The 25,204-nt window shown below is 35.2% G+C and overlaps 1 protein-coding gene across 5 annotated transcripts in view; it reads left to right on the top strand.

Moving 5' to 3' along the window:
* The window catches only part of LOC142336418 (uncharacterized), a 132,384-nt gene that overhangs the window by 45,150 nt on the left and 62,030 nt on the right, over positions 1-25,204 (top strand). The window contains exon 1 of one of the 5 annotated variants that reach the window (XM_075385246.1): positions 15,897-15,978. The exons of the other annotated variants lie outside the window; for them this stretch is intronic. The gene's annotated coding sequence lies outside the window, so the exon portion shown is untranslated. Of the gene's footprint in view, positions 1-15,896; positions 15,979-25,204 lie in introns of those variants that run through there. 5 annotated transcript variants of the gene reach the window in all.

The raw sequence follows: 25,204 nt of genomic DNA, 5'->3' as shown, positions 1-25,204 counted from the left end.
CAACGTAATTGTTGTTGGGTTGCTTTACACATAGTTGCTTCTAGTTTAACTTTATAATTTCTATGGTAGAGAGTGACTCGTGCTTGATTAGTGCTAATTTTATCAGGGCGAATTTCGCAAGGTGCTACTTTGTTGAGAGAATACATCTGGTTTGAGATCATTTTTGAGCAGTCAAAGTGGTTAACATGAAGGTTAGGAGCTGTGTTTTCATAGATACTCATCTTTTCAATTGGTCTGGCGTCAGTGAAAGACGTTAAGATTAATAATGCAAGTAATATAATAAAGATCAAATATTTTGTATAGCAAGCAGTTATAACACAGAGAAGTGCAAGAGGTATTATAGCAATAATCTTAAGAAACTGAACAGAACGAATTTGGTTTCCTATAAAAGTAATAAAATATTCTACTTTTGAAAGAAGCGCTTTCTTATCAGTAAGTTTTTCCTTAAACTGGTCTTTAATCAGTGATAGTGGCATATGGACGTTGCGTTTTGACCAAATTAATAGCTTTTCAGGAGGGTCTAGTAATTTAAGGTACGGAATTTCTTCAGGTAGACAACTATCTCTATTTACGACACATTCTATGAAGTGTGGGTGAGAATATTTATATTCAACTAGGAATTTTAATTCTGCAATATGCTGAGCAATTTCAGATTCAATATCAGTTGTTACAGGTAGGAACAGAGTTAAGCAAAGTAATATAAAAATAAGCATTTTGTAACTTACGTTTATTACTTCGTCTATTGCTGGTGATTTCTTGATTTCGCCGTCTTCCATTTAATAAACGAAGACAGTATAAGGTGAGTCTAACAAATTCAAGTTAATATTATCCGTGAAGGTAATCTGATATTTTAGCTCGTGAACGTGAGCAGGATTATAGGGTACCCAAATTATGACAAATTTTGCGTTATTTTCTGATGTTACGATGAATGCAACTGTTCTCTGTTGATTAGAAACAAAACACTTGTCAAGTGTTACAGTTTTATTTCCGAATTTCAATATTTTTTGTAGGAGGAATATTCTAATATACGAGAGCGGGTCGAATGCAAGGGCAGTAAGAATTTGTGTTTCAAGGGAAGGTGGTAACATAGATTAAGGGTCTACAGTAAAGGGAGCTTCGATGATATCAAGGTCTATTTCGTCTCTGTTGTTCAATTGGAAATGAAAGCGTTCAATATGTTCTGGCTTGTTAGGGGTCCAACTAACAATTATTTCTAAGTTTACAAACTGGTCTTTAACGAAGAAAATAACAATGTTTTCTTTATATGAAATATATGATCGATCAATTTTTGCTGACTTGTTATTATATTTTAAGATTTTATGTGGGATGTTATAAGGACTGTAGGAAGTTGAGAAAGTTGTTCTTGAAGCTATAACCCAATAATCGTTTAGCGGAATATTCATTGATCAGTTGGTGGTTCTAAAACCAAACAAGGGACATTTTAAAATGTCTAAGTCAACTAGGCTTGAAGAATGAATTTGAAGTAATAGACTGTTAAGTTGTTGAGGATTGTATTTTCCCCAGAAGACAGCAATAGGGTCTCCGTTAGGGTTAGTAGCAAAGAATACTACAGTTCTTACTTCGTTAGAAATTTGACAACTGGTTAAGGTGTTAAACTCACTACTAAATTTCAGCTTTTGATTTGCCTTAATGGAAACTTTCACAAGTGTATCAGGGTTGATAGAAAGAGAAATAAGAAAACCGTTTTGGTCGAATGAGACTTCGGTCATATATTAGGATTGATTGTCTTTACGGTGTTGGTGTATTGTGGTGTGTTTTAACTGGTGATGAAAGTGTTTAGTGTAGGTAGTGTTTGTCGGGATTTAATAAACTCGAAACTTTCTGAGTTGTCAGTCTTGTACTATGTTCAATCTAAAGGGTTATGAACTCCTTCTATAGTTACCGATTGAGAATTAATATTGAACTGAGATACCTGGTATATGTGTTGTGGAGATGTGTTGTGACAAATATTTGGTGTTCACAAATTGAAATGGTTGAAAACTTTTCTAAGTTTTCTAAGTTATTGTTTGAAAGGGGCAAAATGTGAAGATAGAATTTTGGGACAGAGAGAGAGAGAGAGAGAAAGAGAGAGATGGTTTAGTGAAAGCTGAATTTGAGAGAGAAAGAAGTAATTGATTTCAGAAGGTAACTGAGAGAAATGATTTTGAATTTGGGTAAGGCTCTTAAATAGTGGTTCTCAGGGTTAAGTTACCTTAATTTGTGTGCTCAAACCTGATTGGCCAATGGCTAGCCTTGACTAGTGGCATGTAGCGACGTGATAAACTGGTCAAACGATAAGCACATTACGATAACTTCGTAAGAATGAATGCTCAGGATTTGCTGTTTTTATATGTTCTATATGACCAAATTATATGTCTTAAAAAATCAACTTTTACAGCGAATTTGAAAAATCCCACATGTATAATTACAGTATAGTTGTGTGTGTTTGAGTTAAGCAAAAAAATAACACTTTTGCTTCAGTAAATATTTTCGGAGAGTTTTTAGAACTTGAAGCTGTAATTAGCTGTTTTATGTCCTTTATAAGTGAACATTATGTCCACAAAATTGTACTTATAAGTCGAATTTCGAAAATCCCCTATGTACAAATAAGGTACTAGCTCTTAGGAACAACTGGAGGTACTTATCAGGGTTCTAGTATTTTTAAATATTTTTGGAGAGTTTTTTCGCGTGAGAATTTGAATTATGAAACTTTAGTGTTGAACATTAACTATAAAGGGCAATATTTTCACTTATAAGCTCAATATAGAAATTTCGCTTGCAACGTTTTGTTTGTTGGGTTTTTGTGCATATATGGACAAATTTTGAGTATCGTATCTGAACGCGTTCATAAACGGGCAGTTTTAGAACTTAAAATTTTTCGTATAATTTCTTTGATTTCGCACATTTGATCAATGCAAGTTAGTGAGGATTGAAAAGCAAGTTCAACTAACTGGTGATAGAAGTGGGCTTTAGCCATAATACTAAATCGATTTCTATTCGTTCTAGTAGCGGGTATTTGTTTGCTCTTAGTTGAATAACTCTTGTGTGTAGAGGTTACAATTTTGCGGTTAGTTATTTGTTCATAAGTGCTCTAATGTTTATTTTAAACATTCCTTGGGTCCTTGAGCAAGTAAAGTTAGCTCTATCTGTTGACTATGTGGGTTGCTTAAATGTGCGTTCCTGACTAAATGCGATTTAGTGTGTTTAAAAAGTTTGCAAGGGACAAATTTCTGTACTTAAGGTATTCAACTTAGATAAGGTAATTGCTCATGGGGGAATAATTTGTACTTAGTTTTGTTTTGGGTAACATGTGTTTTCAGCGTTAGTTTGCAATAAGAGGTATGCGTAGATATTGAAAGTATATGAGTATTGAACATGTATAGAAGTTTATGTGTGTGTAACAGCTTGCAACGGTGATTAATTGCGTGCTTTGTGTAAGATTTGTGTTGAGTGGGCTATTTGCTTTTTGCCTTAAACGTTCTTTCTATAAAGTTGGTCTCTCTCGACTATTAAATTTCAATCCTTTAGTTTCTTCTTAACTTTCTTTCTGTTTTTCAATCTATAACTTCTATTTTGTTCATTTCTTTATTTTCTTCTTCTATATCTTAATTTAGCTGATTCTGTTAGTCTATTACCATGGCTATTTATACTCTGAATTATTTATACCCAAACCAGCAGATGGAGGATGACCTTGGCCATGCTGAGTATGATTTATCGCAGAATGGTGTAGAGCTAGAGCCTACATCTGGCTTTCGAAATACTATGCGCCGATATTTCTACCGTAAATACCTCTCCGGGGATGTAGTGGGTCTCTGTGCCAAAGAATTCCTCTTCTATATGTCCACTTCTTATCACTACTCTAGACTGGTGTTGGGTGAGGAAGAGATCTTGGGGATAACAACGGCAAAGAGGTATTTCAGTCCCTGGGAAAGGCGAGAAACAGAGTGTGTTTCAAGAGAGACAGTTGATATCATCAACTTCTTCTTGGGAAAGGATGTAAGTTATTGTCAATTACTCAGTTAATCTGAGGCTTGCGACGGGCTTTGTAGAGAAAAATAAATAGGATTATAAAATCTAGAGAAAAAAATGTAGCGTGTTAGGAATTTCAGTTTTGAAATATAAAGAACTAAGGGGTAAATAAGAAAATTTTTGTTATAGTTCTTCAATCGCTTATTTCGCAAAAAGGAGATAACTGTTGAAGAGTGTGATATGCAAGAAATGTTAGAAAAACAGTTGTGGGCTCTTCGTGAAGCTTGGTGGGACGTAACAACGGGGCCGAATTTGCAAAAATTGTATTTACAATTGAGGGAGTGGAATTATGAAGAGTGTCTGCCCTTCGAACCAAAGAACTTACGAGCGGTGTTGGTGCGAAACCTTGTGCTTCCATTTATGGAGGATTAATTTTCATGTGTATTTTGGCTAGCTTTTTGTAATTGCTGTTTTCTGTTTTTATTTGGTTTTGTGCGTAATAACGCTTTTATTATAAAAGTTATTATTTGAAAGAGATTTTGTGTCTCTATTTCTTTTTGAGTTTCTGTATCAAGTCAGAAGGAATAGGTTCACCAAAGAATGTAGGTGCTTTTCTATTACGTTGAGGTCTGCTTAATACTTCATTTGCGTCAGGTAAATTAGATATATTAGGTGATGCTGTAGGTGTAGGATTATAAGGTGATGATGTGGGGCTATTATGCGTTGCTTGGGGGAATAATTTGCGTGTAGCTTTAAATTTACTAGTATTATCAGGTGGTGTAGAAAAATTTTCTTGCTGCGGGCTATTAGGTGAATACATATTTTGCACAGGGTAGGGGGTTGAAATGCGTGGGGGTAGAAAATTAGAAGAGCTTGTGCCTTGTATATGCGTAGTATTATCTGCTCGTGTATGTAGCGATTCTAAGCCTGAGTCCTTTGTTGGGGTAGACTCAACATTATAAGGTGGCTGTAGTGTAGTATTAGAATTTGTAGTAGGTTGTGTTTCTACTAAAGGCCACTGTGAAATAGCAATATGTTGTGCGCCTCTATAAGCATTAGATTTGGATATATTATGCTTATTATATTGAGTATAATAATCATCCGTATCGTCTGGGACTATATAGTTCTCAACTAACTCTTGTATTTTTTCTTCTTTCGGGTAATAAGGTACTATATGATTTCTATGCACGGTTTTCTTCTCATTTGTTTTATCATGTTGTATTTCATATGTAGTATTAGTTAGCATTCGTTGCACAGTGTAAGGGCCTGAGCGTAGCTCTTGTAGCTTTTTAGACTTTAGTAGTCCTTTAGAGTGATTTTCTAGTAGTACTTTTCTACCTTCAGGTATAGGCTTTCCGAGTTTAAATCTATTTCTATACTTGTGCGCTTTATTCGTAGTTTGTCTACATTTAGTGTAGGTATTCGAGTACATAGTTTTAAATGTATTCTCTCGTTTTAACATTTCGTTAGATAATCTGTTTTGTAACAATTTCTCTATCTTTTTGTTATTACAAGTTTCTTCAATACGTGAGTGTGGCGGTAGATTATTACAATACTCTGATGTGCATTTCTTTCGATTATCTCGTAGTAGTCCTAACTTTAGTGATAAGGGTATTTGCGGTTTCATTCCGAATAGTATTTCATAAGGGGTATATCCCGTACTGTAGTTTACTGCAGTATTGTGTGAAAATGCAAATTTACTAGTGTACTCGGACCAATTAGATCCACTTTTACTAATAAAATGTCTTAGGTAATTAGTCAAATGTTTATTTTGTACTTCTACTTTGCCGTTAGTCCACGGTGAATATGCAGTCCGGGGGCATAGTGTAATTCCCATTTCGTTTGTGTAGTGAACGAAATCATTACTAATAAAAGCATTGCCGTTATCATGTACTATTTGTTGCGGTATACCAAATGTAGTTATAAATTTCTCTAGTTGATTTACTGTTTCGAGAGCTTCAGCATTCTTGCTAGGATATACTTGTATAAATCTAGAGAAAGCGTCTACTATTGGAAGACCAAATCTATTTCCTTTGCTAAGTGGTCGTAGTGGACCTTTATGATCAATATGAAGTGTATGTAGGGGTATAGCTTCTAATTGTCCCCATGGTTCTAAGGGTGCTTCGTTCAAGTCTTTGCGTGCTGACTTATTAGTTTGGCAACTTAAGCAATCTAGCATTAACATTTCAATCCATTTAAACATACCGGGCCAATAGAAATATCGCTTAACTCTATTGTAAGTTGTGCTTTCTGCTCTATGACCACTAAGTTCATGCGTATGTGCGACTTCGAACATCTTTATAAATAGTGAAAGTGGTGCACATATCCTAACGTCAAAAGAGCCGTCTTCACAAGGTTCGGAATAACAGAGTAAATCATACTGATTCTCCAGAAACAACAAGTTGAAATTATTCCTATAAGTTTGTAGTGCTTTAGATTGTTTAATAATATAGTCCTTTTCTGGAGCTTTGCCTACTTTTAGCCAATCTCTAACTTTATTTATCACGGAGTCGTTTACTTGTTCTTCAAGAATATTATCGGTGTCAAGATTAGCGTTTTTTGCAAAATCTGTAACTTTAGCTATTAAATCTAATGTATCTGTGTGGACATCCTTTTCTGAGATGTTTTGAAAAGCTTCTGGTTCAATAAGTTTCTTAAATTTTGTCCGTCTGATATAATCGGCTTTAGCAGATTCTAGTTGTTCAATAAGTGAGTTTTCAATATTACCTTCTACTAAGTCTAACCAATCTTGGTCATCATAACCTTCTCGGTCATCACTTATTTCAGCTATTTCTTCTATCTCGGAATAGTAGTGATTATCATACTCGCTAGTTAGTTCTGAAGTTAACTTCTTTATTTGATTTATTTGTGTGCCGTAGCGAAAACAATCAGAGAAACTGTGTATAGCATTACAGTGTTCATTTATATAGTCTGGTGCATCATCTACGCTAAAGTCACCTTCATCATTTATATTAATAAGTTTCTTTCTTTCGCCTTTGACTTGAGCAATAATTGGATAACAGTCGTTAGCTGATGCGTCTTTATCGTCTTGATGCAATACAGAGTAGTTAACTTCTTTTCCGTTAATATGAAACTTTATATCTTTAGGTATCACTTTGTGTTCTAGTTGATAAAGTTTAGCATCTGCTAAAGAAACGTTTCGGCTAAGAATGTCAGGGAACGCTAAGTTTTTGCCTTCAGTGTATATAATTTGCAAGTTTTGGAACTTAGTTATTACAACTTGATACTTAAAGAAGCGATGTGACATTTGTCCTCGTCGTGACCAAAGAAATAGAATTGATCTGTGATCACAATACAGGTAAATTGGAAAAGGGGATCCAATAACATAAAATTCATATGTTTGTAATGCAGATATTATTCCGCATAGTTCTCTATGTTGAGGGGACATCTTTTGTTCAGCTTTATCAAATACTCTCGAGTTTGCTGAAATCATACGTTTTCTATCAGGAAAATCTTGTATAAGAACACAACCTGTTCCTAAATTAGATGAATCAGCATGTATATGAAAGGGATAGTCATTAGAAGGAAACGCGTTAGAAATATCGTGACAGAATCTTTGTTTAAGGTCTGTGAATACCTTTTGGTGTTCTGGTAACCACTTGAGTAATGTTGTATCTTTGGTTAAGTCATATAGAGGTTTTGCATCTATGTGAAAGTTCAAAATGTAGGTATGATAGAAACCCATCATTCCTAAAACTCTTAAAACTTCTGTTTTCGATTCTGGCGTTTTTAGGTTTCTAATATCATCTATGCGCGAAGCAATAGGCGATAGTCCGTTCTTAGATATAACATGTCCTAGAAATCTCACTTTTCGTAAGAAAAACATTGTTTTATCGGGGGCTGCTTTAGGGTTTGCCTTTCGAAGCAAAGAGTGATACTCTTTTACTATTGTGAACATTTCTTGTTTATCTTTAGCTTGTAGTAAAGTATCGTCTATATATGTTATGGCTTGTTTACGTTTTATAAGGGGTCCAAATGCATAACGCATTAGTTTGCTAAAGAAGCTGGGTAATGGTTTAAGACCATAAAATCCTACTTGATAGGTGTACTGTCTGCCTCCTACAATAAAACTTGTAACCTTCTGTGTATCTTCAGTTAGTGGTACTTGGTTATAAGCCGATGACAAATCACTACTTGTAAATATAGTTCCGGTTATTCTTGTCATTAGAACGTTTAGTGGTTCGAGTGGCCAACTAGAATTACTTGTATCAGTTATAGAGTTTAGGTATCTAGCATCAATGACTAGTATTACATAATCCTTCTTAGGTAATATGATGACGGGATTGACAAACCAACTATTCATATCATCGTTCTCATTGAGCTCTCTGATTATCCCTGCTTGAATTAATTCATCCATTAGTCTTTCTAATTTATCTCTGAGATGAATAGGTATTTTGCTTGGTCGTTGCTTTTTAAAGGTTGCGTCTTTCTTTAAGTGTAAATGGAACTTATGTTTAGTTCTGCCAATATCATACTTATGATGTGAATAGACATCATTATCCTGAAGTATTATTTCTATCAACTCAAACAACTCATCATCAGTCAAATCACTTTGCGTGAAATCAAAGTTATCTAAGAACCTTTCTAGATACTCTATGTCTTGAACTGTATTTCTATTTTGCTTAATTACAAAATCACTAACTGCCTTATTTATGATTCGGTTGCTTTGTAGTTTATCTCTAAACTTAGGAAACTGTTGGTTGACTTTAGGTCTACATAACTCTTTTGCTTCGGTAGAGAAGTCTGTGGCTAGTTCTCTCTCATCTTCTTTGCATTTTTCTATTAACTCACTTTCAATAATTTCGAGCACCTCTTCCTGTTCTAGTGTATTGGTTTCTACTTTTTGTAGTTTATCAATATCATCTTTGCTTGTATACACATAGATAGTTATTCCTGAATTCTTAAATGTTTGTTCAATTAGAGAAGATATCTCTCTCCAATCCATTCCGTCTAAACCACAAGCTATTTTTGGCATCGCTATACAGCGTAAATTTAGTCCTAGTGCATGATCTCTCATAGCAAGTAGTGTTGTTTTGATTGTATCAATTGTTGGCTTTTCATAATGATTAGCCTTAGTGATGAGACTATATACTAAGTTATTATCTGCTCTGAAAGTTATTATGTCACCTATATCACAGTTTCTACTTTTACAGTAGTCCTTTAATAAAGGTATTCTTTTGGAGATTGTGTTAGCAAAACCTTTTCTCATTTCTGCATCTGAGGATATCGTGTGCGCTATAGGCATATTAGAGTCAAATATAGATTGGGTACGAAAATCTATATATCTAATGCAAGAATTAGTTTGGATTTGCTGTCCTTCTTGTAAATTGTTTACTACTGTGTTCAGTATGAAGCAACTGTTATAGTCCTCACTTTCGTTTAGTATTGTACTTGTAAATTCGGCACAGTTTTTGATATTGTATCTTTGTATAGGTTTGTCAGTTATATCACACATAGCATAACCTATTATTCCTCTATTTATCTGTATTGGGTGATTCTTTTGATTCTCCATAAATATGGGTAGAAATTCTTCAGGTTGTGGACAAAGTGTGTTCACAAAGACTAGGTCAGTTTTTGCAACATTAATATGAGGCATGAAATATGTTCCTGGTGGAAATAAGGCTTGACTGGGGTGCTTTTGCTTGTGCAATTGTGTACTTTTCTGTTGTAGAAAGATTGGTTGAGCTATGTTTAAAGCAGTCATCTCAGTTATGTATGGGTAATCTTTCTCATTGTTGAGTGAGCCGTAGCAAATTAGGTTTTTCTCAGTTTTTAATTCTACTTCGGGGATATCGAAGTGAAGTGCTTTTAAAAACAAATGACAAAAATCAATACCTATTATGTTCTGTCTCTGTTCTTTAGTAACGAATACTTTATGGGGAACTGTATATTTACCGTCAGTTTCGAAGCTAGATTGAATAGTTGTGTAGCCAAGCATCCTGATTGATGAACCAGTATATGTTTTTGAATCACAATTTGTATTTTGTAAATGCAAATTTTGTCCAAGGTTTACTAGTGCAAGGTATGTAGGATGATTGATAATAGTGCAGGTTGATCCTGGATCAATCATGAACTCTACTTCTAAACCACTATTATTTTTAATGTCTCCGGTGGCAAAGTGATATAAGTTGAGGTAAATTCTTGACTTCTACTCAGTACTATTTTCTTTAGTAGCGTTCGGAGACTTCAAAAGTTTAAAGGAAAGAAGTCCGTTATAGCATTTACGTAGTCATCGTCGCCTTCAACGAAACTTATTTGATTTGGTTGTTGTTGAATATTGTTGGGTTTTGATTGTCTTTGTTGTAGATTGTTATTTCTGCTTGGTGTATAGAAGCTAGCACTTTGTTGTGGCTGTTGCTGTTGTTGTGGTGATGGTGATTGTTGTTCAAGATTTGGTTCATTATTTCTATAGGTGTTTTGCTGAGGGAAGGTTTGTTCGTATGGTTGAGTGAATCTATTGCCATAGCTGCTAAAAGGGGTATTTTGTTGTTGATAGTTAGGCTTGTTGAACCTAGGATTATAGTTTGAGTAGCCACCTCTTGGTTGATAGCCTTGGTTTCTAGGACCATTGAATCTTGTATTGCCTCGGTTATTCTTTCTGTAATCATTAGAGAGTGTTATATTTGGCCTCCTTGGTTCAACTAGTTCCTTTCTCAATTTATTAACACTATCATCTATCTGTTTCTTTGTGCATCTAGAGATTGAATGACCATTGCTTCTGCAATAATCACAGAATCTTGTACTGTTAGGTCTGCCTTTTATGTTTGGGTCTCTAGGCCTAGAAGTATCTATGGTATTCACTTCATTGCTTTTGAAAAGACTGGTTAAATTGTTAATTTTGCTCTCGAGTGTTTTAAGTTTATCTACTCCTGTGGCTCCACTAGATTCTGTTGTTACAGAATATGTTAAGTCTTTCACGACTAAGTGATCAACAAACTGTGTCCAAGTTATTGAAGGATTCTCAATGAGTTTCTCGTGCGCTGTGCGTTTTAAGACTTGTGGTCTTAGTCCTCTTATAGCAAAATCTATGTATTTCTGACTTCATTGTCTTTGTTGGATTTCTTCTTCTTTCCTTATATTTTCGTCTCCTTCAATACTTGTTGGTATCTTTTCTGGCCAACCTTTATCAACTCCACTCTTTATTCTATGTAGATAGTTCTTTATTAATTCTCCTTCTTGCCTAAATGTGTTCTCAACCTCAAGTCTAAATCTGAATTGGTCTCTACCGTCTGTGAATCTTTTTATAAATTCATCTTTTAAAGTATTCCAATCTGTAGCATCTGTGACTTCACTTTCAAACCATTCTAATGCTGTATCAGTTAGAAGTGAGCCGAATAAGGATTGTTGCCTTTTATCATAGCTAGTTTGTGCAGCGGGTGCTGTAGGCCTAGTTCCTAGTGAAAAGAGTATTTTGTTTTCTACAGAGTTCCAAAAAGAAGTGGCATCCTGATTAAGATCATTGCCTGAAAAAGATACAAGTGAAAGATTTGGATGTGTTATGGGAGTTTCAGGTGGGGGAGTAACGGCAGGTGGAGGAATACTACCACCAGGACTGGTCATTGTTTAAAGGACTGAAGTTATTGTATTAGAATTATTAAGAACAGAGGAATAGTTTAAATCAAAATCAAAAAAGGATTTTAGTGAGAAGGCCTTTGACTAGTTAACTTACACAAGTTAATTTAATGGCTTTTCTACAATAAGTGAACAAGTTAAATTTAGGCAGGCTTCTCTGATAGTTTAGATGAACAAGTTAAATTGAGATTGCCTTTTCTATATTAAATGAACAAGTAAAATTGAAGTAGCCTCTCTCTATTAAATGAACAAGTTAAATTGAAGTAGCCTCTCTGGGACCACCATTTATACTGCTGGTCCGCACATTAGATACTTAAACGACGGGGTTAATCGCGGGACCACATGTATAACTTGAGAGTTCAACCCCTAGTTCTACTCTTGGTATTTAGTTAAGTATTAAAGAAAGTTAAATGCAAATAAGAATTAATAAGTTATGTTAAACAGCATCAAATATGAACCGAGCATGAAGGGATAGAATAATTAAAGTTGTTAAGACTGAGATAGCACTAAATAGTACAGGTTGAAATATTCTAAGTTAACTTGTAACTTAGATAGAGTTTAAGAGATATTAAATTATAACTTAGAGTAGTTAATTTTAACTTACCTGATTTCCAATTTCGTGCTAAGTTAGTATTTTATGACTTAAAGAGTTCTTAGTTAAGAACAAGTCACAAAATATTCTAAGTTAGAAAAATATCTCAAGCTGAGATTGAGCAAGGGAGCAATACGGGAGTATGATTTTAAATCAGAAGTTATCGGGGACCAAATTTTGTTGGTAGTTGAGCGTGCAAGCTCCTTTTATACTTGCGGACACGTGGTTCTCAAGTATCCTATTGGATAGAGATAACAGTGTCGACAGAGTTACCAAGGTTAACTTGGTGTTATCTGTGTGGCGTGATAATATCACGTCATAGTATTCTCAGTTTTAGTTAGTGATCTTAAAATAGTAGCTTATTCAAAACTACTTAGTAATTTGTTCACACGTTAAAATGGACTTTGTCCAAATCAAGTTTGTGCTTCACGCACTATAACGTAAGTTCTCAAAATAGCACTAAGATTATCAAATAGTGTTACTGAGTGTAGCACACTTCAGTACAACGGCACTGAGGTCTTAATGGCCCAAAATTTCTTGGAGTAAAGTGGTTTGATATTTTTAAAGAACAACAATCCAATTTTTGATCTTGCAGGTTACTGCAGGAAATTATGTATTCTTACCATGTATATAGCGCGGCAATAGCATGTTTTAGTGTTTATAATCAAAGCTGTCGCGGTTCGTTTCACAGAGAAATCAATTAAACGAAAATTGCATGCTCTCTCATTGTTATTATTTGAAAAAATCTATACATAGAATTGCAATTATGCTCATTAAGGCTGATCGTGATCCTCTTCAGCGTTCGATTTTTTTCCTGCAATTACAAATTTCAAGCTAAAAAGAGATTATTAGAACAATATCATACAGTAAAATTTCAGAACTGAAATGTTACTGTTCATTACTGGATTACAACTATACTATAATTTGATTACAACTATACTACTATGCTTTCTAAAACTTTGCGCCTTTATCATGACTAATGACTAATATTTGAATATTTGAATATTTGAATATTTGAATTAGGTTTATCCAGAAAAACATAAATAATTACATTGCTTCTGGAAAAATTATTGCAAAGAGCAGTCCAGCTCAACAAGTGCTCACCCTGTAAAAGTAGAAATTTACCAAAAGAAATCAAGCAATTCAGAATTATCTAGAATATACAGCTGCATGAAGTTTTTGAAAAAAGCCAAAAACTTTACCTTACTCATGTTTTTAAGATCATACAGTATAAGACACAATTTTTGTGCAAAGTTATATGCTTCCCTCAAATGTTTCAAAGAACAACAATCCAATTTTTGATCTTGCAGGTTACTGCAGGAAATTATGTATTCTTACCATGTATATAGCGCGGCAATAGCATGTTTTAGTGTTTATAATCAAAGCTGTCGTGGTTCGTTTCACAGAGAAATCAATTAAACGAAAATTGCATGCACTCTCATTGTTATTATTTAAAAAATCTATACATAGAATTGCAATTATGCTCATTAAGGCTGATCGTGATCCTCTTCAGCGTTCGATTTTTTTCCTGCAATTACAAATTTCAAGCTAAAAAGAGATTATTAGAACAATATCATACAGTAAAATTTCAGAACTGAAATGTTACTGTTCATTACTGGAATACAACTATACTATAATTTGATTACAACTATACTACTATCTTTTCTAAAACTTTGCGCCTTTATCATGACTAATGACTAATATTTGAATATTTGAATATTTCAATATTTGAATTAGGTTTATCCAGAAAAACATAAATAATTACATTGCTTCTGGAAAAGTTATTGCAAAGAACAGTCCAGCTCAACAAGTGCTCACCCTGTAAAAGTAGAAATTTACCAAAAGAAAACAAGCAATTCAGAATTATCTAGAATATACAGCTGCAGGAAGTTTTTGAAAAAGGCCAAAAACTTTACCTTACTCATGTTTTTAAGATCATACGGTATAAGACACAATTTTTGTGCAAAGTTATATGCTTCCCTCAAATGGCTCTGTACAGATTTCGCGCCAATAACGCTGCGACTTCTCACCGGAGGTAGCATTTTCTTTTTGTTTCTGCGTGTGTTTTGTTTGTTCAACTTTTCATGCCAAGTGAGGATTCTCAAAGAGGAAACCTCACCGAACCCTTAAAACATTTAAAGAAAGATTGCAGACAGGTACATTTCAAAAACTGAAAGAATTGTGATGATGTGCTTAAATGTATTTATATGATCGGTCCGTCTTTTGAACGATATAACTCAGGAAATGCGTTTTTGACATCTTAAGATTTTATTCAGATAAACCGTATATCAGTATTCCATATTCAGTATCAAGCACTACCGTATATCAGTATTCCATATTCAATCGAGGATTTGACGTATAAATTGTAAAATGTTAGCATTTGAATCTTAGTAAAAAAATCTTCTTATTTTGAAAAAAATTCCTTTTGTTCTTCTCAAACTTTTACAAACATGCTCAACATGCTGGCTAAAAGAGATTTTTTTAATCAATGAAAACGCCTTGTTATTTGTAGGAATCCATCACCTTAGTAGGTTTACCATCAAAAACAGCATTAAACCGATTTCCTGATCCGAAGTTGACTGTAAACCATTTATCTACATTGATGGTTAATTTATTGTTATCAAACCATTTTTGATAATGATTAATATTAATAATTAATATTAACAATTAACATTAATAATTATTTTTAATAATAATAATATTAATAATATTAATAATATTAATAATATGTGATATATATATATATATATATATATACATATATAATTATATATATATATATATATATATATTTATAATTAATAATATTATTAATAATATTATAGTAATATATTATAATAATAATAATAATATTATATATATATATATATATATATATATATATATATATATATATAATTATTAATAATATTATTAATAATAATTTTAATAATTAATAATAATAACAATTAATATTAATAATTTTAATATTAAACCAAAAGCCGGACTGGAAGAGATTCCTCCGCCAAATATGGTATGGTGGTAGCATCAGCAAACAAATCTCTAATATCATTCTATAAAATTTGGGATCTTCTCTGAAATTTTCCAGGAAACTGTTGTAAAAGTTCTTTCATATCTCTCAGTGTATTTATCTCTTCCGTTAGTAATAAAAAATGAGCTTAGGCTAGAGGAAAAACTTAATTTTGAGGGGTGCATAAACGTCAGCTCTACAGGGCTGGGGGCGGTAACAGAATTTGTTCTTCTATTTGATATTTCGCCCTGTTGAACCGTCCCCCACCATCCGACACAATTAACAAACATCAAGGTTTGTCGTGTCGTATTCAGGTTCAGGTTTTTCTTTGTGAGTTTTGGCGTTTTACAAAACAACCATCTTATTACTCGAGGCGTTTTACTAATAATCACCCGGGGTGACTTTAACAAGAAAACAATCAATTCTAACTCACCTTTTTAAGACTGTTTTACAATTTTTTACTTCCTGTTTATGCTATTTTACGGTAATATACTGCTCTTTTATACACTCCAAAAGCTTTGAAAGTGTTCATACCGCGCCGCACTTGATTTATCGAAAATTATTGTGAAAAGAAAAGTTCACATTTTTGTTTGGGAAAATAAATTTGCTGACGCGAGGCCTTATTGACATAACTTTAAGTAAATTCGTTCTGTCAACAGGATTATTTGACAAAATTATTAGCTTGAAATGCGTGGAAATTTTTATTCATGCCAATACGTGTCCGTTTTTCCTTGAAACTTTATCTTGGTTATTAGTTAAGCACAAATTATTTCTTCTTGTACATGGCTTCGCGACCTTGGGCTGAACATCGTTCGTAAGTTTATTAATAACATATGCACACCACATGTATCCATTTTACCCCCAAGTTTTATGTTTCTTTATGGTTGTAAACCATAGACTCTTTTGATTTGTAAATTTTCTACGTAAATGTGAGATCTTGGTTTTGATTCGATAATACTTCACAATAATTCAAACTATTCTATATTGTTGGTTGAATTCGTTTGTATCTAGTTTTAAGGTTGCTTATTTGCAGCGGTAGAATTTTTTGATTAACGAATATCGGATTTGTTTTTCTCCCCAGAACAACGTTTTTACTTCCATAAGCGTGCTGATCAAGCGGATGCGCAATTATGCTTCAATTACGGTTTTTGTGGCCTGATGAAAGGTAAGTGACGTCACTTCGATTTCAATCGCCATTCAAAAACCGCAGAATTACCTACTATTCATTATCACTATTGATTTGTTCATATGATTGGTTTCTTATGAGCTTTTTTTAAATACAGGCATTTTCAATAAAGAAACTTTGATGGGAATCACAAGTAAATTACAAAGCATATTTATTGATAATCAACATAGCTGCATGTGTTCTCCCAATAAAAATCATATTCTTGAAATCAGTTTGATCTTTATTTGAATCCCAGTATTTCATATAGGATTGCTTAGAACTAATCTATGATATTGTATAAATGCTATGAAGTCATATGATCTAATTATGACGATTAAGCTAAAAACAAAACAATTCTTACCGAGAATTTGTCTAGGAATGGCAATTTAGGTGACAGTGTCTATAGCAAATCGCCAATAATGCCAATAAGTTTTCCGTTCTGCCAGAGCAAAGTTACTCTCCTCAGCTGCTGTAAACATTGAAATGACACAAACTCAATGGAAAACGTTTTAGTCGCAGTAGTACTATTGCAGTTGTATTTTAGTCGCCGTGCTATTACCTCACTTTGCGTCACAGCTAGTACTTCGATTTAGCTATTAACTCAAGTCCAGCACCCATTAACTCAATATCAGCTACAACATTATAAAAGATTGCCTAAATGCTCCTAACCTTATATTTGTCTGGTGTTAACGAGATCTCTAAACAATTTTATTGTTCCAATTACTTAAAGAGAATCAGAAGGCAAGATGATACCAAAGACGAACAAAAACATAAAAGATAGAAAATTACCAACCAATGAGCATCACTAACCTGCTCAAACAAACTCAGCGCATATTAAAAGCGTATCAGTGTTCAAATTGGTAGAATTTATCTGCTCAGATGATGAATACTAATAAATAGTTTGCAAATCATTGGAGTGTAAAAACCTGGATAGGATTTGTAAACAATTTTTTTCTCACGAGTTGTGCATATGTAAAGCTTTGTCCGGAGTACCTCAGGACAGTCTTTTTGTAAGAAAACTCTTTTTTGTTTATGGCAGCAGTATTCCAACCTTACTAGCCCAAATTTTACAATTTGCTGATGGTTTTGCCTTTTATTACAAGTGGCGGTCTTGTAAATCGATACAAAAGAAGTCTCATTCTCACTGCCAAATTAATCAAATTGTGCAGAAATCTGTCAATAAAGATAAATCCTAGGAGAATATTACTTGCTACTCAAAAAGTCGTCAAAAGTTCTAGACTTAATCTTTCCTTTAAAACAAAATTATTGAACGAGCAAACTCAATTAAATTTTTTGACCTTAGCTTCAAACTTCATCTAAGATGTTACAAACGTTGTTAAAATCTGTTTGGAAGGGCAAACAATGGAGTCTATCAAATAGTCGGCTAAATCAACTAAGCAATGATGAAGAGAAACTGGCTGCTTTTTTATGAATCATGATTGCAACCATTATTTCTGTCCCGAAAGCTTGCTGGACTGACCAATCCAGTACAGTAATTACAAAAATACAGCTAACTCAAAACAGAGCTTGAGATTCTGTATGAGAAACTTTTTTTGTAATGTTTGAAAAAATCAAGGAAAAGGCTAACATGCCTGCAGTGAGGGATATTCAGATCAAATCAGCAATCGATATTTGCGAACGCCGAAAAGGTTGCAAAATCCAATCAAAACATGGAATCACCCGGAAAAAGCCACAGTTCCCGAAAGGCAATTGCAAAAAAAGCTGTATCATCTGTTCTACGAAGGTTAAAAAATCGGCACGCTACCTATGTTTACAAATCTTGAAAGCTGTGAACAAACGTAAATCAGCCGGGGAGCCAAAATACTTACAAAAATATTATCAAAATTTCCCATCAGAGTGGTTCAACTCTCACGTACGCATACAAATACATGTACAGCTACGCATGCACATACACGTCGTGTGTGATTGTATGTGTATGTTGGTGTGTGTTTCTGTTTGTTTGTGTTTGAAATTGTGTGATCAACTTTGAATTGTTTTTCACAGAATATAGGGAATCAAATTAGAGCGCGAGAAGGAACAAAAAAATCTGCAGGTTCAAGAAGAACTTCTAATTGAAATTAAAACATTTTTTATTATAAACAATACTGTTTTTTCAGAATTCAACCACTCAAAAAAGAATTATATGAAGTTTTTCGATGCCACTCTTTAGAGCTAAGGTTTACTGCAAGTGAGTTTTTAGTTTGTGAACATTCGCTAAAGGTAATACTAATTGCGAATACATTTAACCGATGATAACCGCAAACCAGCAAAAAATCGCAAAATCAGATGTTTAATAAAAACTTCTTATCGCATTTCCGTGGCACTAACATTTTTTCCAATAAAAGGGAGGTTCAAAGTGAGCAATGTTGACTAAGCAAATTAAGTTGAGATTTATTTGTCTGCGCCACTATGGAATAAAAATTGCTCGCAACTTTGCATCCGGTTTTTTAAAAATGGCACATATTTCAAGTGACCTCTGAACATATAGACTGATTCTTTGTATTCATTGCACTCCCGTGAATTCTTTTGTGTTCATTTCTTTGTGTGAACATACAAATGCTTGTTTTTGCACTGATAATGATGAAACTTTTATTTACCGTTCCAAAGGTGTAAAACTATCAATTGTGGACTTTAAACCAACCGGGCGAATGAAACCAGTTTTGAATATTCTTGTTATTACGTTTTGCAAGTTCACGAGCAGCAAAAAATGATCGAATTGCTTATCATTCATATGAGAATATCATTGAGCGCAAGACAAATATCATGTCACGTATGTCTTGCGCTCTCGGCTATCTCACTGCTGTGCACTGAAATTGTTGTACTGAAGTCTGATGTCATTAATAAATTTTTTTGAATTCAAAATTTTTACTCTAATTTTTTTGAAAAGTTGGTTTTGACTTGGGAATCAACTTGCAAGTGTAATCCAAGTCTTGGCAAAGACTTGTCAGACTTGTTTTCAGACGTGCACAGTACTGATATGTACTTTGTAGACTTGCATTTAGACTGGCCCAGTACTCATCTTGACTTGCAGTTCAGTCCGGGATGAGAAGAAGTTAATTAGCTATTGATGGTGATATGTTTCCTCTCGGTCATGTGTCTGGTTTTCGTTTTGGGCCATCTTTTCTAAAACAATGCCAAAATTACTGGTAATGCATCGCAATGGTTCCTTCTGAAATTGTTGAAGAAATTAGCTTTTCAAAATTTCCTTAAGCTCTTTGTCTTTTTTGCCGTCGTCAATTTTCTTATATTATTAATTAGAATTAGGCCATTTCGAATAAAGCTTCTATCCAGCCATGATGAGCTAGATGTGTCCTCGAGTATATTATAATAGCTTTCGTACTTTAATAATTAACCCAACTGATTGCAACTGATTTCCGATCAAATTTGTTAATTGATTTTTGATGTCCAAAGACACGAGAAAATACAACAGATAGAATGACGGTTTATTAAAAGACTTCAAAATGAAATCTTCAGAGTCTTTTTAAGTTAAAACGAACTTTTTTCTGGTAACTATATTTGGGACTTCCCTATTACACACTAAGCAAAGTTAAGGTTAATTTACCACTCAAGAAGCCCCCCACGTCCAAGGAATTATAGCCATTGTTATATCATTTTTAATATTAATGGGAGGGCGAGGGTGGAGGGTTTGTTGGCTATATACGTTACATGACCACTCAGCTGGGCGGAGCTTAAAAGCGAAAGATCCCTCTTTTAAATAGGAAAAAATGAGGGGACAAATAATTGACGCGTTCCAAAGTACCTGGAGTCACTCTTTATTATATTTTTTGTAAACTAATCAGACTGTAGAAAACTAAAGCAAAATACACTTCCTTTAATTTTTCCGACTTTTGTTAATTTCAAAACTTTTACCTTAAGCCATCACTGATTGCGGAAATATTGCTATTAGATAACTCTAGGCCTTTAACTTTTATTCGATAATTTAATATGAACGTTTCGTTCTTTTCAGTGGATTCATTTCCAGGGGTACCGCAAAAAGTGGAAGGAGCCTTGGTAAGAAATCCTTTCAATTAAATAAAATTTCAGAAATTGGTTGAAAAGCTTTTTTGATTATTCGGTTGACCAATTCTGTTATGGAAAACTTCGATTCTCTTGTATCAAAAAATAATTAAAAATAAAAGAAAATTTAAAAGGCAGTTCATATCAATATTGGCCACTTCTGTGTACTGCTCTACATAAAACTCATATGCGAAAAAAATGAATCAAATCTTTTCAAGAATTTACAAATTATGCCCGATGATCAAACCGAATAGTCAAAAGTTTGACTGTTGGGTTATGGGTTTTCGCTAGCGGAAAAAAAGCGTTTTTAACTAAGTAGAAAAATTAATTTCTCAAAATGAGAGAATAACAAGAATGATATTTTACTGTAGAATTTAAGGATTTACAGGAGAGATCTGATTATTAGATCAAGATGGTGATTTGATTTTGGGGATGAAAAAAAGCTCAAAAATCAGCTATAAATATACCCATTATCAGTGCGGGAAGTCAAGATACAAAACTAATCTTAGCACCATGATTTACAGTGAGAATCGCAAGGGTTGCCCAATATGGCTGGCTTCTGCAACTTTCCCAGAAATCATTTGCAGGGGATACCATAGATGGTATGCATTTACACTTTTCTAAGAATTCGTCAACATTTCCGGTGGTATCATAATCATTCAATACATGCTGGGAAAATTTTACAGCAAATAAACCCATTCTAATATTAGTAATCAAGATTCACCAATTTGAACCGAATGTTGGTTCTAAGCACCATTTCTTGACGATTCATTTACATAAATTCTCTGATCAAAATCAATTTCCTTTTGTCTTACTAATCTGCTAAGTTAAACTTTCTTTCTAATTCTCACTAAGTTTAAGACTATAGTTTGCTCGAAATTCTAACACCCCCACTCAGACTTGAGCTGATTGCGTAGAGTCTGTTCCCATCAAAACAGTTCTGAATGTTTCCACCTTCGATACGGGTAAAGATTTCGTGAAGATGTCGTCTTTCATTTTGTCAGTAGGAACGTAATGAAATGAAATAGTCCCATCTTCCGTTTTGTCTCGAATGAAGTGAAATTTTGACTCAATGTGTTTGCTCCTCTTGTGCATGACTGGGTCTTGGCACAATTTAATACAACTCAGGTTGTCCTCTCCAATTGTTATTGGATGTTTCTGTTGGATGCCGATGTCCTCCAGAATTTGTTTCAGTTACAATGCTTCTTAAACTGCTGCTGCCATGCCCTGCTATTCTGCTTCTGATGAAGAAAGAGCAACTGTGGCCTGCTTTTTGACACCCCAGCTGAGTGCTGCGCCACGTCCGTTGAGCTTGAAGTAGTATCCCGTCGTTGATTTTCTTTCGTTCACGTCACCAGACCAGTCTGCATCACTTTCCGCCACTAAATCATAACTAGCTTCTTTTGTGTAAGTAAGTTTTAAACCTTGAAGATATCGCAGAAGTCTTTTTCCGCACATCCAGAATTGATTGGTAGGTGCATTAATTTGTCTGGAGAAAATATTTACTGTGAACATGATATCTGGCGACGTCGGTTTGGCAAGATACAAAAGTGATCCAACCAAACTTCTGTAGATCCTCTGGTCCACTTCTTTGTCTCCGTTCTGTGCTGTCTAAAGTTTCATTTTCAAATCAGCTGGAGTTTTTGAGGGTTTGCATTGATCCATTTGAAACTGCTCAAGCATTGTTTCTGCGTAGCGTTCTTGGTCGACTTTGACTTTGCCTTCTTCTCGTCTGATTCTTAGACCCAGAACCAGTGTAATCGCCCTCTGTCTTCCATGTCAAATGTTGCTTTGAGTGCCTTCTTGACATCGGAGATCACTGTCATGCTTCTTGATGCCACTATGATGTCGTCAACCCAGACCAAGATGAAAGTGTGACGCTCTGTCTCTGCTATTGTGAACAAGCCATGGTCAGTCCTGCTTCTGGTGAACCCCTGTCTCAGTAGGAAGTTTGCCAGTTCCTTATACCAGTTGTTAGCTGACTGTTTCAAACCATAATATGATTTATTCTGTCGGTAAAACTCCTGTGGCTGTTCCAGATACACATTTCCTCTTTTGGTGAGTGCAAGAAAGCCGTCTTGACATCAAACGGGTGCATCACAAGGCTCTGCTTCGCTGACAGTTGAAGTAGAATCCTGAATGTCTCTGGCTTACAGGTAGGCGCAAAAGTTTCAAAGTAGTCCAGCCCTTCCACCTGTTTAAGGCTTTTCGCCACTTCGCCACATAGCGTGCTTTGTATTTGTCCACTTGACCACTGGATCCCAATTTCACTTTGTAGACCCATTTGCCCGGTATGACGTCCCTGTCTGTGGGTGGTCTCACTAGGTTCCAAGTCTCGTTGTCTTGGAGTCTCGTCCTTCATTGCCTGGTGCCACTGGTCCCAATCTTCACCTTGCTTGGCTTCGTAGACTGTTTTGGGTTCCACATAGTCACCCTCAGTCACAGCAAGATGGGTCCTGACTTCTCCAAAAAATTGCGGAACATTCCTTGCTCGTATTCTTTGTCTGGGCTCTGCCCTGTCCGCTTGCTCCAGTACCTCTTCAAACAAGCCAACTGTCTGTGAGAAGTCCTCCGTTTCACTGTCTTCCAGTGACTCCGAGTCTCTGAGACTCCCTCTTGTTGCAATAGATTTTTCATCCAGTGCTGCTTCCTCAGCATCTGAGGCATCTCGTCTCATTGTCGTTTCTTGAGTGTTCACGTTCTCTGCGTCATGCCACTCCTCCTTTATTGCAGTAGATGTGCCCTGCTCCTCTTTGTAGCCATTGTCTTGATGACCATCATATGGATGCCAGATCCCCAGTTGCTGTGACACCTCATCTAGTAGGTTGTCTCTGTATTGTCAGGGATTGAGCCCACTTCGGACTCCTTGATGATCACATCTCGAACTGCCACAACCTTGCGTGTGTTGGGTACGTACACCAGGTATCCGGTGTCTCCTTCAGTGTAACCCACAAACTTTCCTTCCAGTGCCTTGGGTTCAAGTTTGCTGACATTTCTGTCCCGCTTCCTCATGAAGGCTGTGCAACCAAAAATAGACAGTTTACTAATTGAAAGATTAGGTTTTATACCTCGCATCAGCTCTGATGGGCATTTTTCTTCTCCTCGTCTCACAACCAAGTTCCTGATCCTTGTTGCATGGAGAATTGTTCTTCCCCACATCGTCTTGGGAAGACCCGAGTCAATGAGCAAGCATCTTGCCATCTCCAACAGTGTCATGTTGCACCTCTCAGCTGACCCATTCTGTTGTGGCGTCTCTGGTATGGTCTTCTCCTGTAGAATGCCTGCATCTGAACAGTACATCTTGAACGGAGAGATACTTTTTCGCATTGTCTTTTCTCAGTTTATTCGGCGTCCCCACACTGAGAACAAATTTCTTCAGGCTGGCCAGTGCTTCACTCTTTGCCTTAACCAACTCCACAAACACAAATTTCATGTACTGGACTGCAAACACAATGCAAAACCGGAACCCTGACAGTGGCTCTACTCTGAAAAGTCCCGTCACGTCTGTGAACACCCTCTCCAGCTTCTTTTCTGCTTGGGTCTCTTCCTTTCTTGGTACTGGAGTCTTTGTGATCTTGGCCAATGCGCATATTGCATACATCATCGAGTTCCCCCACTGTCTCTGGTGCATTCCTGAACACATCTGCTTGATTCAAACAACCCAATCGGCTGTGGCACTTCCTTGCACTGTGAAGTTTTACGCTGTTGGAACTCATCTTGAATTCTATAACGCTGCAGGGTAAGTAAAACATATTTTTTCTTCTGTTACTTTTACCCGAGTTCCCTTCTAGAGTTTCATGCAGCTATTTTCTTTCTCGAAATTGAAACTATGTCCCCACTCCGTGCATCTTGAGACCGATAAGAGGTTTGAAGAGTAGTCCGGCACACAAAAAGCATTTTTGAGTTCGCATTGGAATTCCCCTTTGTTTGAGGGTATGCTGATCGTCACACAGCCTCTGCCCACCACTCTGGAAGCCTCTCCGTTGGGATTTCTGACCACTGATTGAATGGGCACAAAGTCCAGGAACGCATCGATGTTCGTCACTATGTGTTCTGTATAACTACTGTCCACTAGCCTGCCAGCTCTTTTCCATTGGGTAAGAGCTGCCCAGTATTCCTCGTCTGGTGAACTCAATGTTGGACCCATTGCCACTGACTAATGATTGCCCCCATCTTTTTGTCTCTTGCATGACCTTTCTAGGTGACCTTCCTCACCACACTTTTTGCATTGTGGTGTCTCCTTCCTCCTGCAGTCCTACCTCCAGGAAAAAAACAACGTCAAAAAACTACAAATTTGCGATGTGATTTAAGCATTTTTCGAAAGTCGAAGTGCTCTCATTGATGAAAGTTTTTTGCTCAATATCCTATGAAAAATTTCTGCACTGATTAAAGATGCTTTTAGCTACTCCACAAAATAGGTCTTCCTTTTACAAAATGTGATGCCGCACTAGCTTAATCTTCTGGAAGATTTTCTTCATCTGAATTATTAAATTGTTTTTTATCAGATTTCCGGATTTCCTTCTAATCTGAATGTTCTATAAATCTTTATTGTGTCTTCATTTATTTTGTGAAATTTTCACCTAGTTTTGATTAGGCAGTATAAGCATGATTTTATTTTTATAAGCCATGATTTTTTTCACTCCACTACCTTTCTTTATAGTGAAAATCGATATAGTAAACCCATATAATTTTTTTCAGAAAAAAAGGTTAATTGCAATGTATATGAAAGAAAGCTATTCCAGTTCTCTTTTTGAGATAAATCGCTTTTAGCGCAAATATTCCAAAAGTTTTTTCTATTTTTTTTTTAATTCAGTTGACGTTTGGGTTTGGCTTAATTTGGTCTATTAAGTGTTTGATG

Source organism: Convolutriloba macropyga, chromosome 3, assembly GCF_964194025.1.
Source record: "Convolutriloba macropyga chromosome 3, txConMacr16.3, whole genome shotgun sequence".
NCBI lineage: Eukaryota > Metazoa > Xenacoelomorpha > Acoela > Convolutidae > Convolutriloba > Convolutriloba macropyga.
The sequence above is the reverse complement of the archived record's forward strand: the minus strand, read 5'-3'. Positions and strand labels throughout refer to the sequence as shown.